This window comes from Salmo salar, chromosome ssa20 (assembly GCF_905237065.1).
Source record: "Salmo salar chromosome ssa20, Ssal_v3.1, whole genome shotgun sequence".
NCBI classification, from domain to species: domain Eukaryota; kingdom Metazoa; phylum Chordata; class Actinopteri; order Salmoniformes; family Salmonidae; genus Salmo; species Salmo salar.
In genome coordinates this window covers 96,063,671-96,069,535 of record NC_059461.1, presented here as the reverse complement: position 1 = coordinate 96,069,535, position 5,865 = coordinate 96,063,671, and positions in this window count along the sequence as shown.

Below are 5,865 nucleotides of genomic sequence, written 5' to 3'. Positions count from 1 at the left end.
GTGTTTACAGGCAGTAGGACCTGTCATCATTCACTATGAACTGGACTGTGTTTACAGTAGGATCTGTCATCATTCACTATGAACTGGACTGTGTGTTTACAGGCAGTAGGACCTGTCATCATTCACTATGAACTGGACTGTGTGTTTACAGGCAGTAGGGCCTGCCATCATTCACTATGAACTGGACTGTGTGTTTACAGGCAGTAGGACCTGTCATCATTCACTATGAACTGGACTGTGTGTTTACAGTAGGGCCTGTCATCATTCACTATGAGCTGGACTGTGTGTTTACAGCAGTAGGACCTGTCATCATTCACTATATGACCAACTTGTGACCACTGTGAAACTGATAACAGATTTTTTTTAATGAAATGTATGAAATTGTATGAAATGTATGCATTCACTACTGTAAGTCACTCTGGATAAGAGCGTCTGCTAAATGACTAAAATGTAAATGTAAAATGTAACTGGACTGTGTGTTTACAGGCAGTAGGACCTGCCATCATTGATAATGGAATTTATATGTTTAAGGTAATGACTAAAAGATTCCACCCTGAAACGTGTAACTGAGTGATTATAAGACTGTAATTCTATAACTCTGTGTGCATAGGACAAGTTAAGACTTTACTATTTAGCAATGTAAGTGAGACATTTAAGGGGAAGGGAAACTGTTAACAGACAACTTGTGACCACTGTGAAACTGATAACAGGAAGAAGGTCTCCCCACCCAGGGAGGGGAGAAACCATTAGGCTTGCACTAGATTATGTAACATGGGGCAGGATATGATAAGCAATGTATGTGTTGGAGAAAACTTGTAAATAGCATTGACAGTGTTAGAGAAGAGGAGGGGCATTTATATGACCAAATGTGAGGTATAAAAGGCTATGTGTATGATGTTCAGAGCTCTCTGAATAAAGGATTCTGACTCTTGTAGAACGGGACTCAGTTTGCATCATTGTTAACTAGAACCTTACAACTTCTACGTGATGAACTGATAGTATAATTGAAATTAGAGACGCATAGTACAAAATTCTCTTAACAATCATTCACTTTGAAATGGACTGTGTGTTTACAGGCAGTAGGACCTGTCATCATTCACTATGAACTGGACTGTGTGTTTACAGGAAGTAGGACCTGCCATCATTCACTATGAACTGGACTGTGTGTTTACAGGCAGTAGGACCTGTCATCATTCACTATGAACTGGACTGTGTGTTTACAGTAGGACCTGCCATCATTCCCTATGAAATGGACTGTGTGTTTACAGGCAGTAGGACCTGTCATCATTCACTATGAACTGGACTGTGTGTTTACAGGCAGTAGGACCTGTCATCATTCACTATGAACTGGACTGTGTGTTTACAGGCAGTAGGGACCTGTCATCATTCACTATGAACTGGACTGTGTGTTTACAGGCAGTAGGACCTGTCATCATTCACTATGAACTGGACTGTGTGTTTACAGGCAGTAGGACCTGTCATCATTCACTATGAACTGGACTGTGTGTTTACAGTAGGACCTGCCATCATTCACTATGAACTGGACTGTGTGTTTACAGGCAGTAGGACCTGTCATCATTCACTATGAACTGGACTGTGTTTACAGTAGGACCTGTCATCATTCACTATGAACTGGACTGTGTGTTTACAGGCAGTAGGACCTGTCATCATTCACTATGAACTGGACTGTGTGTTTACAGGCAGTAGGACCTGTCATCATTCACTATGAACTGGACTGTGTGTTTACAGGCAGTAGGACCTGTCATCATTCACTATGAACTGGACTGTGTGTTTACAGGCAGTAGGGCCTGTCATCATTCACATTGAACTGGACTGTGTGTTTACAGCATTAGGTCCTGCTTTACTGCCATCATTTGCAACAACGCGACTTTAGATCATTAGAACACATTCGCTAAAAGCCACATTTCTGGAGCGGAGTGTAGAGGGAAGCGGTGTGGTGGTAGGTACAGTGAGGACCGTTGAGGAGGAGCTGAGTGTAGAGGGAAGCGGTGTGGTGGTAGGTACAGTGATGACCGCTGAGGAGGAGCTGAGTGTAGAGGGAAGCGGTGTGGTGAGAAGGTACAGTGATGAACGCTGAGGCGGAGCTGGGTGTAGAGGGAAACGGTGTGGTGGTAGGTACAGTGATGACCGCTGAGGAGCTGAGTGTAGAGGGAAGCGGTGTGGTGGTAGGTTCAGTGATGACCGCTGAGGAGGAGCTGAGTGTAGAGGGAAGCGGTGTGGTGGTAGGTACAGTGATGACCGCTGAGGAGGAGCTGGGTGTAGAGGGAAGCGGTGTGGTGGTAGGTACAGTGATGACCGCTGAGGAGCTGAGTGTAGAGGGAAGCGGTGTGGTGGCAGGTACAGTGAGGACCGCTGAGGAGGAGCTGGGTGTAGAGGGAAGTGTGTGGTGGTAGGTACAGTGATGACCGCTGAGGAGCTGGGTGTAGAAGGAAGCGGTGTGGTGGTAGGTACAGTGATGACCGCTGAGGAGGAGCTGAGTGTTGAGGGAAGCGGTGTGGTGGTAGGTACAGTGAGGACCGCTGAGGAGGAGCTGGGTGTAGAGGGAAGTGTGTGGTGGTAGGTACAGTGATGACCGCTGAGGAGCTGGGTGTAGAAGGAAGCGGTGTGGTGGTAGGTACAGTGATGACCGCTGAGGAGCTGAGTGTTGAGGGAAGCGGTGTGGTGAGAAGGTACAGTGATGACCGCTGAGGAGGAGCTGAGTGTTGAGGGAAGCGGTGTGGTGGTAGGTACAGTGATGACCGCTGAGGAGGAGCTGAGTGTTGAGGGAAGCGGTGTGGTTGTAGGTACAGTGAGGACCGCTGAGGAGCTGAGTGTAGAGGGAAGCGGTGTGGTGGTAGGTACAGTGAGGACCGCTGAGGAGGAGCTGAGTGTAGAGGGAAGCGGTGTGGTAGGTAGGTACAGTGATGACCGCTGAGGAGGAGCTGGGTGTAGAGGGAAGCGGTGTGGTGGTAGGTACAGTGATGACCGCTGAGGAGCTGAGTGTTGAGGGAAGCGGTGTGGTGAGAAGGTACAGTGATGACCGCTGAGGCGGAGCTGAGTGTAGAGGGAAGCGGTGTGGTGGTAGGTACAGTGATGACCGCTGAGGAGGAGCTGGGTGTAGAGGGAAGCGGTGTGGTGGTAGGTACTGTCGTGTCTTTGGGGGTACCATTAAACTGAAGATATGTTTATCAATTAGCTCCCTGTAATTATTATCACGCGATTAAACTGATTAATCGTTTAATTGTAATTAACTAGGAGATCGGGGCACCGAGGAGAATATTCAGATTACAAAGCTATAATTTTCCTAATATAACTTTCCTATATTATAACATGATATATTATATTCTATTATAGTATAGGCCGATTATCTTCTGGTTTAAATGGTGTATTTTACCTCGCGTCCAGTCTCATTCCAAACGTCGTAAATTGTTATATCTCCACGAACCCAGTCTTTACTAAAATCGTCCATACATCAATTGTCTTAAAATCATTTATTTACTACACTAAGTAATTAACAGAAAACATACAAACAGTAATTATCGTCACAAAGGATTGGTATAGTAATGTGCGCTAATGGCTAACAGGCATGGCTGGTCTGTTAGACAATGGGTCATAAATGGGTCATAAACGGCCAGCTGAGAAGTTACACAGAGTTCATTAATATTAACAATTGACAATTGAAGGCTCACTCATTCGGGAACAATTGCAATCAATATATATTTACGCTCAGTGTGTCGTCGTTCTTTGTTGGAGAGTTCGGTTCTGTTGGGGAGTTTTCTCCGCGTTCTCTCTCTCTCTCTCTCGGTTAGAATGGATCTTTCAAAGCGACATTCATTAATGTCGTCATAGAATGGTTGTTTCGTTGGTCTTCGCGTGTCGATGATATAATTTACTTAGCTGCAGACTAATAATTAATATCAAAGACTTGTTCTTATTCTGTCGGTATCAATAGTCTAAAAGTTAACCACATGGTATGGTTCAATTTCAGTAGAGGAATTGGATGGTAAAACCTATTGGCCATCGAGTGGAGGCCTGGTCTGGGGAAATGTAAATCAGGGGGTGTTTTATAGTGCCCATCGAACAGGCTTGTCAAATGACGCCTGGTCCTGTATGTGTCCCTGGGGCGTGCCTATGACTGAGCTAGACTTGGTTACAGAAATACAATTCTATCACATTAACCTGTTAGGGCTAGGGGGCAGCATTGACACGGCTGGATAAAAAACATACCCGATTTAATCTGGTTACCACTCCTACTCAGTAACTAGAATATGCATATACTTATTACATATGGATAGAAAACACCCTAAATTTTCTAAAACTGTTTGAATGGTGTCTGTGAGTATAACAGAACTCAAATGGCAGGTCAAAACCTGAGAGATTCCTTTACAGGAAGTGGCCTGTCTGACCATTTCTGGAACTTCTTTGCCATCTCTATCATTTACTAAGGATCTCTGCTCTAACGTGACACTTCCCACGTCGTCCATAGGCTCTCATAGCCCGGGAAAAAAGAGAATGTCGTCATTCCAGCCCCAGGCTGAAACACATTATCGCCTTTCTCAAGTGGCCCATCAAGAGACACTAGCTTATGCGCGTGACCCCGACCGCCCCCGCCTTTGGGATTTTTTCCTCTGTTTGCCGAAAAGGAGATTCCCTGTCGGAATTTTACCGCTTTTCTACGAGAAAAATGACGTAAAATTGATTTTAAACAGCGGTTGACATGCTTCGACGTACGGCAATTGAATACTTTGAATTTTATTGTCAGGAATTGCGCCAAGCGCGCGACACTTCTTTACTATTTCGGATAGTGTCTGGAACGCATACGAACAAAACGCCGCTATTCGGATATAACGATGGATTATTTTGGACCAAACCAACATTTGTTATTGAAGTAGACGTCCTGGGTGTGCATTCTGACGAAGACAACAAAAGGTAATGACATTTTTATAATAGTAAATATGATTATGGTGAGTGCTAAACTTGCCGGGTGTCTAAATAGCGAGCCCGTGATGCCTGGGCTATATACTTAGAATATTGCAAAATGTGCTTTCACCAAAAAGCTATTTTAAAATCGGACATATCGAGTGCATAGAGGAGGTCTGTATCTATAATTCTTAAAATAATTGTTATGCTTTTTGTGAACGTTTATCGTGAGTAATTTAGTAAAATGTTAGCGAATTCCCCGTAAGTTTGCGGGGGTATGCTAGTTCTGAACGTCACATGCTAATGTAAAAAGCTGGTTTTTGATATAAATATGAACTTGATTGAACAAAACATGCATGTATTGTATAACATAATGTCCTAGGGTTGTCATCTGATGAAGATCATCAAAGGTGAGTGCTGCATTTAGCTGTCTTCTGGGTTTTGGTGACATTATATGCTGGCTTGAAAAATGGGTGTCTGATTATTTCTGGCTTGGTACTCTGCTGACATAATCTAATGTTTTGCTTTCGTTGTAAAGCCTTTTTGAAATCGGACAGTGTGGTTAGATTAACGAGAGTCTTATCTTTAAATGGCTGTAAAATAGTCATATGTTTGAGAAATTGAAGTAATAGGATTTTGAAGATTTTGAAAATCGCGCCACAGGCTGGCAGTGGATGTTACGTAGGTGGGACGAATTCGTCCCGCCGGTCACATAGAGGTTAACATCAGTACAATAGCATCTCAATGTATTATAAAAGCTTTATCCTTATTAATACATTCTATACACCCATTATGATGCAAGTCTCAAGCTGAAGCTATTATATAAACAGTTTTATGGTAATATGGCTATATTGTCTCTTCTGAGTATCACAAAATTGTACCAAGCGGATCAGTTCGTAGCTGGATTCTTCACCAATCTTCCATACCTTCTCCAGAACACAAAAT